Source organism: Heterodontus francisci, chromosome 4, assembly GCF_036365525.1.
Source record: "Heterodontus francisci isolate sHetFra1 chromosome 4, sHetFra1.hap1, whole genome shotgun sequence".
Classification (NCBI taxonomy): domain Eukaryota; kingdom Metazoa; phylum Chordata; class Chondrichthyes; order Heterodontiformes; family Heterodontidae; genus Heterodontus; species Heterodontus francisci.
In genome coordinates, this window is record NC_090374.1 from 112,396,111 (window position 1) to 112,411,823 (window position 15,713).

Below are 15,713 nucleotides of genomic sequence, written 5' to 3' on the forward strand. Positions count from 1 at the left end.
AGGTCTGATTAGGGATAGTCAGCATGGCTTTGTGCGTGGGAAATCATGTCATGAATTTGATTGGGTTTTTTGAGGAGGTGACCAAGAGGATTGACGAGGGCAGGGCGGTGGACGTTGTCTACATGGACTTTAGCAAGGCCTTTGAAAAGGTCCCGCATGGTAGGCTGGTCCAAAACGTTCGAACAAGATGGGATTCAGGGTGAGCTAGCCAATTGAATACAAAATTGGCTCGGTGATAGGGGGCAGAGGGTGGTAGTGGAGGGTTGTTTTTCAGATTGGAGGCCGGTGACCAGTGTGGTATAGTGGACAGTGAAGAAGGTTGTCTAAGGTTACAACAGGATATAGATAAACTGGGAAAGTGGGCAAGGGATTGGCAAATGGAATTTAACGCAGACAAGCCCGAAGTGATGCATTTTGGGAAGTTAAACCGGGGCAGGATATATACAGTGAATGGCAGGGCCCTGGGAAGTGTTGTTGAGCAGAGAGACCTTTTGGTGCAAGTACATAGTTCCCTGAAAGTGGCAACACAGGTAGACAGGGTGGTGAAGAAGGCGTATGGCATGCTTGCCTTCATCGGTCGAGGCTTTGAGTACAAGACTTGGGACGTCATGTTATAGTTGTACATAACGTTGGTTAGGCCGCATTTGGAGTACTGTGTGCAGTTCTGGTAGCCGCACTGCAGGAAAGATGTGATTAAGCTAGAGAGGGTGCAGAAAAGATTCACAAAGATGTTGCCTGGTTTGGAGGGCTTGAGTTATAAAGAGAGATTGGTTAGGCTGGGTCTGTTTTCCCTGGAGCGAAGGAGGCTGAGAGGGGACATGATAAAGGTATATAAAATTATGAGAGGCATAGATAGGATAGATAGCCAGAGTCTGTTTCCCATGGTAGGGGTGACTAAAACTAGAGGGCATAGATTTAAGGTGAGAGGGAGGTGGTTTAATGGGGATCAAGGGGGTAAATATTTCACACAAAGAATAGTGGGTATCTGGAATGAGCTGCCTGAGGAGGTGGTGGAGGCAGGAACAGTAGCAACATTTAAGAGGCATCTGAACAGGCACTTGAATGAGAAAGGCATAGAGGGATATGGAATTAATGCAGGCAGGTGGTATTAGTATAGATAGGCATTATGTTCGGCATGGACGCGGTGGGCCGAAGGGCCTGTTTCTATGCTGTACGACTCTACGACTCTATGACTCTAAGGCCGCGATCTCAGAATGATCTTTAAATTTTGCCCATATTGTGGTCTGAAGATAGAAGCTGTTTTACTGTTTTCAACTTTTGCCCATCTTGTGGCTTCGAGATACCTAAAGAAGAGACTGAGGAAGAAGTACAGCCTGTTACTGCCCAGTCTACAGCATCTACAGCATCTCCAGCTCAGACTGCCCAGTGCAGAGGCACCCAAAGCAAAGCATACCCTGTGAGAATAATCTACCCTGAATGTGGGACGCTCTTCTGGAGCAACAGGGGAAGATGAAAGAGGTGCACGTACGATAGTCATGCTGGGAGTGAACATCCAAAATTAGTGGTAGGACAGCCGGTCACGGTACAGAATCCTGTAAATTCTATATGCAGTACTGCAAATGTCTACAGGGTTCGACCAGAGCCACATTTGTACAAGATTACTACTTCTATGGTGCTACATTACATAAGAATAGAGACCAGATCAGAACAGTCCACGATCCCAGATCCATGGAAGACTCTATTGCAAATCGGACAAGATCGAAGTCAATGCCCCGGTAGCGTCTATGCATTCCACTTCCATAGAGCCGAGTCCACACACATCTGCTCCAGATTCCAACAACTGTCATCCTCTTTCTAACTCAAGTTTGATCAAACTGCCTTACTGTGTCTGATGTACTCGCATGTTTCTATAACTGTTTTGTACCATGTATGTTTACCTCCTATAACGGTTGTTGAATTGTATATAGTTAACTTCTACCTATCTGAGGGGGATATATTTCTGTTTGGGAAAAGGGGATGTTGTGCGTGTACACCTTTAAGAGGTATGGCTATGTTATCTTGCCCGCAGTGTAAGTGGCGTGATGTAACAAACCATCTGACCTCTGGATTGAGGGTAGTCTTAAGTAAGTACCTATACAATGAAGACCTTAACCAAAGACTCCACGTTACTGTATTACTGATCTCATCTTGAGTGGTCAGTGCTTTGTGTATAATAACAGCTAACACAGAGGTCAAAACAACACACGGCACTGGCTGCTGCTAAAACAGACCTCAGTGCAAGTTCAACTACCAGGTTTCTTCAGGCAGCCCCTCCACTGAAGCGCACCACAGGCTTACAAAGAAGAAGCTGAGACAGAGGCCAGGAATGCCCCACTTAAATGCTTATACTGGGCCTTTGGTTGGGCATTTTGATGGTGTTTGAGACATGATTCAGTTGATTTCTACTCCATTTAACTGAGTGCCTCCCAGATGCAATGGAAAGGACAATCTTCCCTGATTAATGCCTGCTCCTACAGCCAAAGGAAGCTGGAATAGTTGACCCAATAGCACCACTAAGATATGTGAATGCCTGATCACACCTGTTGGGGGGAATTTTATGCTCTCCCCCGTGGCGTGTTTGGATGCAGGGAGAGCATAACATTGGGAGGGTTGGTGGTGGAGGGTGGGGCGGGGCAGACACCACCACCTTCCCACCTCTGCCAAAGTTAAGTCGTGAACGGCCTTCCTGCCCCCACTGCCAATTGAGGCCCTAATTGGGCAATTAATGCCCAGTTAAGGGCCTCATCCCACTACCTAAGCGGCAGGCGGCCCTGTTGCCACATGGGAAAAATGGCACATAAAAACATACCCCGGTTGCTTCCCACCTTCAGGGGCGGGGGGTGGTGGGGGTTCATTGTTAAAAGGTACTTAGTGTCTGAACGAGGAACACGACATTGGGAAGGGTGGGGCCCGCAGGGAGTCACCCCCCTGCTCTTGCTAATGAATCCCCCATATCCCCTCCCCCATGACAAGACATGAGTCCCCTCCTGTCCTGGCCTGGGTCCAGAGATGTTTCTGGCCCTTGGTTAGTTGCTCCATTGGCAGCAAGCACCGCGTCCGTGGTGGCCTCTGATTGACCGGCAGCTCTCCGAGGGCAAGACCTCCGGCGCCAAGGTCCTTGATCCCGTAGAAGGTCCACCGCTGTCCACCTAAGTGTCTAATTGGCACTAGATTCAGCAAGCCTTCCACAGAACTCAGGGTTCTTGATGTAACATCCCAGACCGTTGTGTTTTCGGTAGCACTGCATAAAGGAATATATGGCAGGTTACCCAACTGCCAATGTAAATGGTTGCACCTAGTAAGATGCCACAAAACTTATCTACAGGACCTGGCACACCGTCCTGTTTTCACAGGGTCATGGTCATCAATGAGCCAAATGGATTTGCTGTAAGGACAGCTGAAGTAGGGCTGGCACATATAATGGCAGGGATGGTCAGCAGCTGGCAGAAAGCTGCTCAGCCACCATGCAGACATGATGCAATGATGATCAATGGGGATGATGGAATGGCAAAGAGGACTGGAGGGGCACGTTCCTCGCAACCACCTTATGCAGCACTACTTTCACTTCAGCAGCTGTCAAAAGGGAGTTGAATGCTGGGTTGCAATGTCACTTGCCTGCAGGCTCAGGTCTGTACCTTGGATTTACTTTCACTTCATTTTTGTCTCTTAGTTCTATATCCTCTCTTTTTTTCAGCCTTGGCAGAGCATGCCTTCTAAGCCTTTCCTAAGGCTGCAAGGATTATTTGTCACCTCTACTGACACTTGGCTTTAATTGCTTGCCACGCTTAAACTTCACTTATACATATTTTCTCTCATGCTGAACAATTCCAAATTTCCAGTATATGTGCATAATTATGATGATGTACTGACCATTGAAAATTTGGTGAAAAAAGGCACACACTACCTTGGATCAACATAACATCCCTTTCAACCATATTGGCCAATTATAGTTCACATGTCCTTTTGCTTCTTTCATAATTTCTCAATACAAACTTGAACATTTCACAGTAGCCGAGAACAATCTGAAGCATAAGCTTTTCAATAAGATACTGAATGGCTTGTTCATGAATATAAAAATGCCAGGGAGGAGGTGTGAAAAATGGCATAATGCAGGATATATAAACAAACCTCATGGAAATAAAAATTGGGAGAGATGAAAAATAAGCTTTATGAATTTTAACACTTTTGCAGAAAGTCAAGATTGACCCTCAGTAACCCACAATGAAATCAAAAAGACAATGAATGATTTTGGGGTGAATTTCTGCAAAGGATTCCCCTGCTCATCTGCCATAATTTTATTGAAAGAAGCATAGAAGCTCTGGAAAAATGGCATTAAAACTATTTGCACCATTTTCTGGGGTTTCTGTGCTCTTCTAGCATCTGTAGAAACAGGATTCACAGAGTTTTAGGTCAATGAAACATTAACTCTACTCTCTCCACAGACGTTTGTAATTCTCTTATTTTAGAAGCCATCTTGTGAAAAGTTGCTAAATAAGTGTAATTATAGCAACTCCATCCCTAACTGTAAAAAGACTTGCTCCATAGGTACTACAGGCCTAAAAATGTTCCTTAGATTTTGTTTTATTGCATACAAGTCTCAAGCCTTCAAATGTATCCATCTTGACTCGGGCAGATCTTTTTGAACAATGTACCTATGTTGAATCAAGTAGAGTGGAACAAAGTTGAAAAACTCAAGTAAGCCAGACACTGCTGCTTTTTTTCTTTTTGAATTATATCGAGTAAAATAGTTCAAGAACATCTGTCTGTGTTGCAGTTTGTGCATTCTTTGGTTTGTCCCTGTCAAACAGTTAATATTGCTCTAATACACGAAGAAGCCAGCATAAGGCAGTAATAATGAAAAATGTTGGAAAAGACAATATCAATTGTTATTCAACAGACCCATCAAAGATTACTTTTTTGTCAGCTGCTTTCAGGAAATGTATTTTCCATCAGATATGATTGCATTCCTCTTTGAAGTGCTCCATTCTCTTGGTAGATTTAATGTGACATTCAGGCACTTTTCAGTCCCTTGGCCTCAGAGGCAGTTCAGAGAGGCACAACAAGCCTTCAGAGATTTATCCTCAAAGGCCGACACTGTCTGCCTGATTTATTGTAACTTTAAGAGACAGATCTAGCAAAGCATATGATTTTTACCCTTCATTCTCACCAGACTTATCAATTCATCAGTATGCAACCAGCATATCCTTCTGTCAGAGGCTTTATACCCTCTCACAGAAAATTCACTAATTTGTACCTATATGCAATATTTCAATTGAAGAAACATATTTAAGGATTGCATTTTAAGAATATGTACAAGGCTGGGTTTTCTGTTTGTGTGCTCACAACCTGTTATTTTCCTGCCATGTGAAATAGATGGTGGTGGGGAGTAAGTTTGAGCTGGTCAATGTATAAATGGTAGCTTTTGGCCATAGTGTTTATGTCTAGCACAGTTGCCAATACACTTGCTGGACAAATTATTCAGGTTTAATACAGTAACATAAAGGTAATTGTTTTCATTTTTAAACAATATTGTTGGCTATTACTTAATTGCTACTGCTGCAAAACATGCAATTACACTACTTCAGTTGATGAGCCTTGCCAGTCGGTCTAGGGGGCTCCTGTCTCCACGTGTCTTTGGTGGATTACTAAGAGTAGGGTTCATGGATAGGGTAGGCTGTCTCATACTTTTCAGTGACATTTCAGTCACATTTTACATTAAAAGAACTTAAGTCAAAAAGTATTTCAGGTGTAGTGCTTTCTTTCTGCTTAAATTGTTGGGATGGATTAACTTTGATTTTCTCCACATCTGCATTAAATACAAAAGATTTAGGCCATCATGATTGAAAATTCAATATCCGTCTATTGGCCTGTCTGAATCACAGTTCCTGGAGATTATCACAGAACAGTAGGATAGTGATTTTGGAGAAAACTGAAGCTCAGAGCATCCTGATCTCTCTGCTGGATATAATGCATGGTGGTAATCAGCTTGTAGAGGGGATAGAAACAACTTTTATGAGGTCTTCACTTGTCAGATAATTGTAGGATAATAGACAGCTGGCTATTAATTAAAAGGGAACAATTCAATCAAGGGGTTCTGAATAAGTCATTACACATGAAAGCAAAGGTGTTTCTGAATATCAGCAGATCCCAGGTAGTCAATGATCACATCAAACATTTGTTATTCTTTATGATCTATATTTTATTTAAAATATGTTTTATTTTATTATAATATGGCTGGAACATATGGTAGAGACAGAATGACATGGGTGCAAGAATAATAAAGACAATATTAATAAGGTCACTGAAGGTAATGTCATCGTTTGACTGGTACTATAGTAATAATACTCACCAAAAAAATCATGGCAGCTGGGAATTTGAAATATAAACTGAAGAAGAAATGTGCGGTAGGTCAATTAAGTCTAGAGTATTACCATGCATTTCTCTTTCAGATATAGGTTGGCCTGGTAGCCATTTGTAGCATTTTCTGTACTTGTTACAGTATTAATTGTTTGGTAATATGCAATAAGACAGTGCATCAAGTATTATATATGATAAAGCAAGGACATTTATTATACAGCCTGAAAGCCAACAGTGATCCTTGTAAACCTTTGTTTTGGCTTTCTGACGAGATACAATCGAGGTCAGTGTTTTTTTGCTTCACCAGAGGTTAAAGTGACAAGCCCCCTTTTGACAATCCATTGCACCAATATGTCTTCATTGAATCACTGATGCATTGTTCCAGCTTCTCCTTGCTGAGCTTTTGATGTGTTGCTCCAGCTTTGCTGAGTGACCAGTATCCTGATTTAGTCTCTTGTTGCCATGTCAGTTATGCACTGCTGAGGGGGTTAGTCCTCTGTTTCAGCCTCTCTTTGCTAATGTCCCTGATGACTGATTGCATTTGGAGTCCCTCAATCTCCTAATTGTTGCAGCCTCTTCAAATAGCTGGTGAGTTTCTGTAGATTCAGAGTTTCTTTGAAGTAAAGTAACTCAGTAAGAATATATTTATAATATATAAAATTCAGTACTTGGGATGTACATTGCAATGAAAACTATGATGCAAACCAGCTTTTTTGCAAAATCCATTGTAAAAGTGTCCAGATTTTTGTGATGACCTACAATTATAGGTGGCACCAATACAGAACTTTTAATGCTATGAGGTATCACACTTTCGTTAACACATAATATCACCTTTAATATACCATCTAGTGTTTTAATGAGTGCCCTACAACTAAATTTGATAGCCCTGACAATGGGTGTGGGAATTGTGATACAACACAGGCAGCATGTCAGCATCATGTTGCCTGCTTACTTAAATGACTTCAGCATCCACCTCGCTCTAAAAGTGCTGTTGATTGTCTGGATGCCTCAGCTGGGGCCAATATCGTGAGTGGCTAGCATCAGGTGAAATTAGTTTGCACTTCTTAGAGCTGGCCTGCATCATTTAAAGGGGCAGTGCATTGTGGCTGGACTTGGTGTTGGCAATCGTGCAGGAAGTGAATCTGATCTGTGAAACATTAAATAATGGCACAATTGGAGTGTGGGCTCCAAGAATTTTGGACACTGAACTGGAGGCCTTGATGGAGGAGATGGAAATGATGAGAATTGTTCTGTATCCACAGGGGAACAGGAGGCCCTCCAGACACATGGTCAGAAGGCAGTGGGAGCAGATAGTCGTGGCGGTCAATGCCAGGAGTCAAACCCTGAGGACCTGGATGCAGTGCTGCAAGAAGTTCAATGACCTCACAGGAATGGTCAAAGCCAGTGAATGCATCTTCAAAGGCCATATCCTACCAACTGCACCACAAGCCTCAGACACTTATAAGATTTGGTTCGGAAGTCACAGATCACCCAAAGGGGGATCGAGGTCATAGGTAGTTTTAAAGCAGTATATTAAGAAGTACCAGTTTAGATATGATACATAAGGTAAATAGGCAGAAAAGACATATGACCCATTAACAGGTAAGAATAATTTACTGGTCACAGATCAGATGAACAGTTCGGGCAAGCAGAGGGATGCTGATTTCCATAGCTGGTGGTGGCAGTCTCCTCAGAACAGTTTACTTATCCTGGATTGGATGAACGGATGGATGAAGCAGAGTGATGCTGATCTCTGTAGCTGGTGGTGGCAGTCTCTTCTGCTCTTGGTCTTCTTGAGCAAACAAGTGTGCTAGCCTGGAGCCAGCATGGATCCACCCCAGAAAGCTTTCCTTCATCTGATGCCTTCTTGAGCTCACCAAGGTTATAGGCTGGAGCCAGCATGGATCCACCTCGGAAAACACTTTCCTGTCCGAAGTGTTTTTTCCCTCCTGAGTGCCCGTTTATATTCCTTATTTCTAGGGGGTTGGTGAGCATCTAATGCCAATCATTTATTCAATTACCCAATTACCAAGGGACAGATACCCAAGGCAGATCCCTCCTATTTCCATCCTCCAGCCCATGAAGTCATCTTGTGGTTTATCTCATGCTACGACATCCTGTTAACCTTACAAAGACAGTAGTTTAGATATGGGGCATGAGGTCCTACCTTATTAGGCTTAGGAATGTCTTGTACCAGAGCCTGTGCTAGAGTCATGTCCTTGACAGACATAACAGGCCTATGCTGTCCTGTGTCTGTGTCAGCCTGGCAGGCTGTTAGAAAATATTTCTTATTAAGGGAGAAAGCGAGAAAGCTATTTCTATAATATTCAATTAATTTTTTAAGATTTTGTAAGGTCACTAGACATCCATTTCTTAAAATTTCCCCACCCTGAGAAGAAAATATCCTTATTGACTTCTCACATTCGGCCGCTGACTAACCTAGCTATTTCTAAGTTTTAAGCTTGTTTTCCTGACTTCTTAATCAGACACCGCAGGTAACATACTAGAATTATCAGAATTGTTAACACAAACCCATGAGCACTTATTAGGAATAGGACAAGCATCCTTAACCAGGGATTTTGGCTAATGTTATAGACTGATTCATGTCAGTCTTGCTTTCCCAGTTTTTGGATTTCCCACTCTATCTCTTAATTTTGTTAAGCCATTTTAACCGGATATTTTTCAGAGCTGCTAGTTCTATCCAGGATTGATCAGAGGCTTCAGAACAAAAGGTGAATTGAGTGACCAAACTAGGTTACAGCTTGAGGGCCTCGTTCTGCATAGAGACATTGGACTGAATTTTTTGGGCCCCCTAGGGAGAGGAACAGAGGTGGGGATGCCCATAAAATTGCATGGGAAGGCGGCGGGGTGGAGCGTCAAATTTAGTCTGGGGCAGGGAAGGCCGAGGTCAGCCTTCCTGCCCAGAGACCAATTGAGGCCCTTAAGCAGCTAATTAATTGCTACTTAAGGGTCTTGTCCCATCGCTGCTGGTATTTTACCAATGGCGGGGGTTGCCTCCACCACGTGAGGAGGCCACCCAATAAATCAAGGCAGCTTCTCTGTGTGCTTAGGGAGGGAATGCCCTCCTCTGTGGGAAATCTGTGGCCCATGGAGGCTCCTGGCAGCAAAGGCCACCTCTCTCCCATCACCCAAACCCCTGCCCTCAACTAACCCCTCCTGCTACCTTGCCGGGGCCTACCCGAGTGGCCCCGGCGAGTCTGCCTGCACTTACCTGTAGTCTGGGCTGCAGCACTGCTCCTTATGGAGTGACTACTGCAGTTCCAGCAGTGGCCACCACTCCCGGTGGTGCTGCTGGGACTGCTGAGCTGTCAGCCCTCTGATTGGTTGACGGCTCTTGCAGGCAGGATCCACGTCCTTAAAGAGATGGGGATCCCAACACTGGGCATTTAAATTCTCTAGTGCCATTAAATGCAGCTGCATGGTGTGGGGGGGGAATCCTCCAAAGGGCCAAGGTGTGGTTCCCCTCATCTTTTGGGCCTGGAGTTGGAACCCCTCCCGGCTGCACAAAATCCAATCCATTGATTCTTAATTCTGTGATGTCATGTGTTGGTATGGGGAGCAGGGCGTGGTTCCCTATCATAGTCATTTGGGTGGACTTAAAACAGAAGGTTGGCTTGGGACATAACTTATCCCATGTTTCATTGTCCTGGCATTGCTAGTAATGCAGTATGTTCTCAACTGAAGGTATATATATTTTCTGATATTTTCTCCACACCTCTGAACCCTTATGTCACAGGTGGGTGATTCTGGATGCAGAATGAAGCCCCAGGCTGGCCTTCCTGGATTCTTAACATCACAGTGACACAAGTAAACTCCTCCTCTGTCAGAGGAACACTCGGTGTTCGGGCTATTCCAGGTCTGAATTTGTTTAATCAAGATTGGGGGAGAGGCTTCATATGATGTATGGACATCCTGGTCCATAGTCCTATGGATTTTACCTTGAATACTTCGCATTCGCTCAGAGGCAAGGTAGCCATAGGACTATTGGAACCATATTGCCGTGGGCCTTGTTACTCTTTACCAAGTAGGACAAAATGTGCTTCCTGGCCCCCCTGTGTCATTATAACCAGCAAACCATTCGCTTAGCAGGGCATCATTCATGAAGGATAGGGTCCTGTTGTTCACGATGTCCTTAAGCCCACTCATTATCTGACAAGCATGCAATTTCCATAGACAGAACAGGCAAAAGCCTTGGATATATTTTTTCAGCTTCCCCCTTATCCATAATAACTATATCCATTGTTTTTCCAATCTGCGGAATACCTTTACCTCATCTCTTACTGTCAGGGGTTTTGGAACAGTTCCCCAATTACATCCTGCCCATCCTTGTTTATCCTAGATAGGATCATTTTTTGTTGTTTCCTCATTGTTTCATCATGTTCCCACATGTTCTCTATATCAACCTGATTCCAGGTGGCAGTTCCTGCCGATGCTCCTATCTCAATCCATTCCCCTAATCTCCTTTTGTTTCTTTGTCCCTTTCTGTTTTTGCTATATTTACTTTTTACTGGCATGTCCTTCTCATTCTATGATGTTATGATCCCTGTGGAGACCACCAACAAACTAAAAGAATCAAATCCACTGATTGATCCCAACTAGGAAACTAAACCAAATGGACAAGATTTCACTTTTATAACTTGTACTTCAACACTCAAACCAAAACCAACATAAATTAAACATGAGGCAACAGATCATGGTCAATATATATATTACAAATTACATCTTAACTATCAGATCTCCTTGTTTCACTGGGCAGTCCAGCCAGGATACATGGCACCAAATTACAGTTCTTCACAACCCTGAAATTCCTCAGATAGATTTTCAGCTCCTTTCTTCAAGGATTTAGCCACTATTCTTCTTCAGACAGAAGTTCTCCCTCAATCTGAACTACACGGGTATGGTCTTCACCACAAACCGCACTTCTCCAGCTCTACTCATGGCAGTTTTGAAGGCTTGAATTTACTAGTCTTCCCTTTATCCGAGTCCTTCAATGACAACACTGTATGGCTGGGTCTGGTTAGTCGGCTACTTTAAGTGACAGAAGTAGCTCCTGGATTCAGTCTTCATATTCCTCTGCTTGCCGGCACTCCACTTCTACCTGATCTACCTGATCTGGGGAGGACTCTGTCTCCTTTCATTTGGTTCTAACCAGTGTCAGTTTCCCCGGAAACCTGGAGTTGTTTTTCCAGCTTCTGTTTCAGTTTTGGTTTCCATTTCTATTTCAATTCTAGTTTCCCTCTCAGTTAGGGTCTAAAAAAAAAGTTTTGCAACCACGGATTCCATCGCATTGATCCCCAATTGTCCTGTGCTTGGTTCATTTTCAGAAAATTCCTCACTGCCTTTCCTACCAACTTATTATAATATGTTAGTTACCCATTGGGCATAAATCTTGAGGGAGGGGAATGTTTCTGAGGTAGAATATTACAGGCACTATCACACACCTCATATCATTGCTTAGTTGTTTATAAGTGCGGGTGACCACTAATCCATTTGTTGGCCCTTTTTGCAGTGGTGGTGGACACTCCTCTACCTTAGTGCTATTTCTTCTCTGGTCTCCGGTCCTTTCTTTTTTTATATCTTTATTTTTTGGATTGCTCCTTGCATTGTGCTTGGATCTGCATTAGAACATCTCGCCATCCCTTGATGCCTTTTGTTCATTTTAACATGTCCTAGCGTTGTCCTAAGTATGGGATCCCTATACTTTTTGGGGTGATTCTGATTGAGTCCATGAAGCCAAACCCCACATCTTCCCATTTCCCTTGCCTGAACCAATGCCTGGTTGCCTGGATTATGCTGGAGACACGGAAGGCACCTCCGAGTCTTGGCCTCAGAATCCATTTCACAATCCAGGTACTAGGCCATGATTATTCTCTACTCTAGTGCTATCTATCTCTCCCAGTAATCTGTGCACCATGGTGTTCTTCTGTGATATTTCCTCCTCATTCCCACACCCCTGCCAAGTTAGTTTAAAACCTCCCCAATTGCACTAGCAACACCTCCCCACGCCCCGCAAGGAACTCAGTCCTGGCTCTATTTCGGTGCAACCCATCAGGCCTGTACAGGTTCCATCTCCTGTAGAGCCAGCCCAATGTCCGAAGAATCTAAAGCCCTCCCTCCTGCACCATCTTTCCAGCCATGCATCCATCTGCTTTATCCTCCTATTTCTATACTCACTTGCGCGTGGTACTGAGAATAATCCGAGATTACTACTTTTGAGGTCCTGCTTGCTAATTTCTTACTTAGCTCCCTAAATTTTGATTGCAGGACCCCATCTCTCTTTCTGCCTATCTCATTTGTACCATGACTGCTGACTGTTCAACCTCATTCTTGACCCTGGCACTAGGGAGGCAACAAACCATCCTTGATTGACATTTGAGGCCGCAGAAACACCTGTTTATTCCCCTAACTCTCGAATCTCCTATTACTACTGCTCTTCCAGAGTTCTTTGTGCCCCCCTGTGCAGCTGAATCACCCATGATGCCATGGACCTGGAACTGGATGCATTCACCAGATGAACCATTACTCTCTTCAGTATTCAGAACTGAATACCAGTTGGAGAGAGCGACACAGTCAGGGCCCTCCTGCACTACCTATCTGTTTCTTCTTGACAGCCTGGTGGTCACCCATTCCCTCACTCCCTGCATATTATTAAGCTGCGGGGCATCCACATCTATAAATGTGCTATCCATGAATCTCTCAACCTCACAGATGCACCCTAGTGGCACCAGCTGCTGCTCATTTTCTGGAACCTGGAGCTCAGGTTGCCATAACTGATGGCCATACTGCACATATGGTTATCCAGGACATGGGAAGTATCCTGGAGTTCCCACATAGAACATGATGTGCATTCTAGAGGTTGGAGCATCCCTGCCATATCTCTATCTATTAGTTAATAAACCTTACTCCTGCAATAAACCATACTCTGCTAAGTGCTAACAAACTTACTACTGCTAATAATAGACCTCACTACTATTAATAAACCTTACCAATACTAATTATCAATAGTAATAAACTTTACTGATAGTAATAAACTTTACTTAAACATGATAAGACTCACTAGTTACTTGTTTTTAGTACTTTTACCTCCCAGTTTATTGAGACCAGTTTTCAACTCCAGATTTTTAAAATTAATTAATTGAATTTAAATTTCGTCAGCTGCCATGGTGAGATTTCAACCTATTTTCCCCAGGCATTGCCTGGGCCTCCCTAGATTATAGTTCAGTGACATTACTACTACGCCACTATTTCTCCTCAGCCAAGCAAGCAACACAACACTCACTGACATACTTCCCTCTCTCTTGCTGGACTAGAAGGTGCAGGAGGTCACCGGAGGACAGGGGCAGCTGCATGTTCTAATCCCCATTGAGGCGACGGTGCTACCCATTATTGGGACCACCATTACTGAGGCCATGGCCAGCACCAGGGCTGAACCCATTGAAGGTAATGTATCCTCATACCTAATCCTCCTTCTCATATTCCACAGTCTCTTCTGATTTACAAGCTGCAGATGTGTAAGCATACACTTCTTGCTGTGCGCCACCCCCTCCCTGCTCCCCCGATCACAACCTTATCCTTTTGCCTTTCTCCTTTCAGACACCCAAGAAGTGCAATCTGGTCAGGCAGTGGAGGACCAGCAAGAATACAGTGATGATGAAGATGGATTGTGACGCGATTTCACACTCGCACCCATCAGCTCAGATGCTGACACTGCATGTAATTTAGAGGACAGCATAGAGACAGAATCTGCACACAGTGATACACCAGGCATGGGTGGGCTGCAGCCAGGGAAGGGAGCAATGATAGCACTGGTGCCAGCTTGCTGGAGGGTGAGGTCACACAGGGGTTCTGCTGCAGGGGACTCAGATGAGCTCTCAGACAGGGCAGCATTTAAAGGAAGGTTGATGGGATGCACAATGAAATGCTTGGTGCATTGGAAAGCCTGCCAGAAAAACTGCAGTCAATGTTAAGGACCATGGAGGAGTACAGCACCACCATGGCACAATATTTTGCACAGGGTTTGTCGCCCATCCTTTCCAGCATGGAAATGGTGGCCAACTCCATTCGTATACTTGTGTATCCAATGATGATGCAGCGTCTGTTGGCCAGTGAAACAGCTTGCATTGCAGCACAAGCAGCAACCACCGGGTGTTGCATTGGAGGCTCAGACTGCTGTCATCATGACTGTGGATTGCAGTGTACAAAGTGGCTTTCAGGGTCTTACAGCAGTCCAATGATCTGTCCTCCAACAGATTACTCAGATTGCTGAGGTGCAGCCCTGGGGGAGTGGTAGTAGCTCCATGGAGCACAAACCCACTGTCCTCTCTCAGGAAGACAGCATTTTCCCTCGTGCAGCTCTGCCAATGCACTTGCTGTTGCCTGTCAGTCAGCCAGCCTGGACTGCTGCCACCCATGCTGAGATGGTGCAGTCTATAGCCAGGCCTTCTAGGCCTAGAGCTAGTTGTGGTCTTCCTCCAAGGCCATCTGCAGTCTCCCACACCGAAAGTCAGTAGCCATGCTGCAGCCATTGGGGTAGCATTGTGTTGAAGCACTAGAACAAGCAAAGGCACATGGAAGACAGGGACTAAGGGAACGCCCAAGGATAATTATTGACTTTTGCATGTAATATGGCATGATTTCGTTAACAAATTTGGTTTGGAATGTTTATTTTGTGCTGCCTTTTATTTCAGCATTTTGACCAAGTGCACAATGTCTGTGACAGAAGGATAGTAAGATGTGGGACTGTTGGTGAATGGCGAATTGGGGTTGCAGGAACTGGTATTCGTACTGATGTCATCAGCCATGTTGTCAGCAGATAACCCTTGTTGCCCAGTAACCATTCTTTGATTTGCTTTGGTGGCTCAAATGCAGCTAGCACAACGAACTGCTGAAGAATAAAGGCATCTTGGCTGCTGCCAGGAAATGGGGTATTGACCTGCATAATTTGCTGCTTATGGTCACACACAAGCTGGAGGTTCAGGAATTAGAATTCTTTTCAGTTTTGGTATATGGCAGAGTTGACATGTGGTGCCCACAAAGTGATGTGCATGCAGTAAATAGCACCCTGCACATGGGAAACCTACAGTCCTGGCAAAACCATGTGCTAATTTTTCCTGTTGCTCTTTGGCAATAGACACTGAAAACGGTGGCCACTGCTGGGATGTCACTCAGCCAAACAAGGTGACGGACGGCCCGGAAGACAGGTAAGTTTTTAGGGCTTCGCCGGGGACAATTGGCTGGGCCCTGGCGAGGCAATGGGGGTCAGTTAGTGGGGCGGGATGAGTGTTGTGCATTGGGGGCCGTTGGGGTTTCAGGGGCAGCCCTCTGTGGTGTACTGG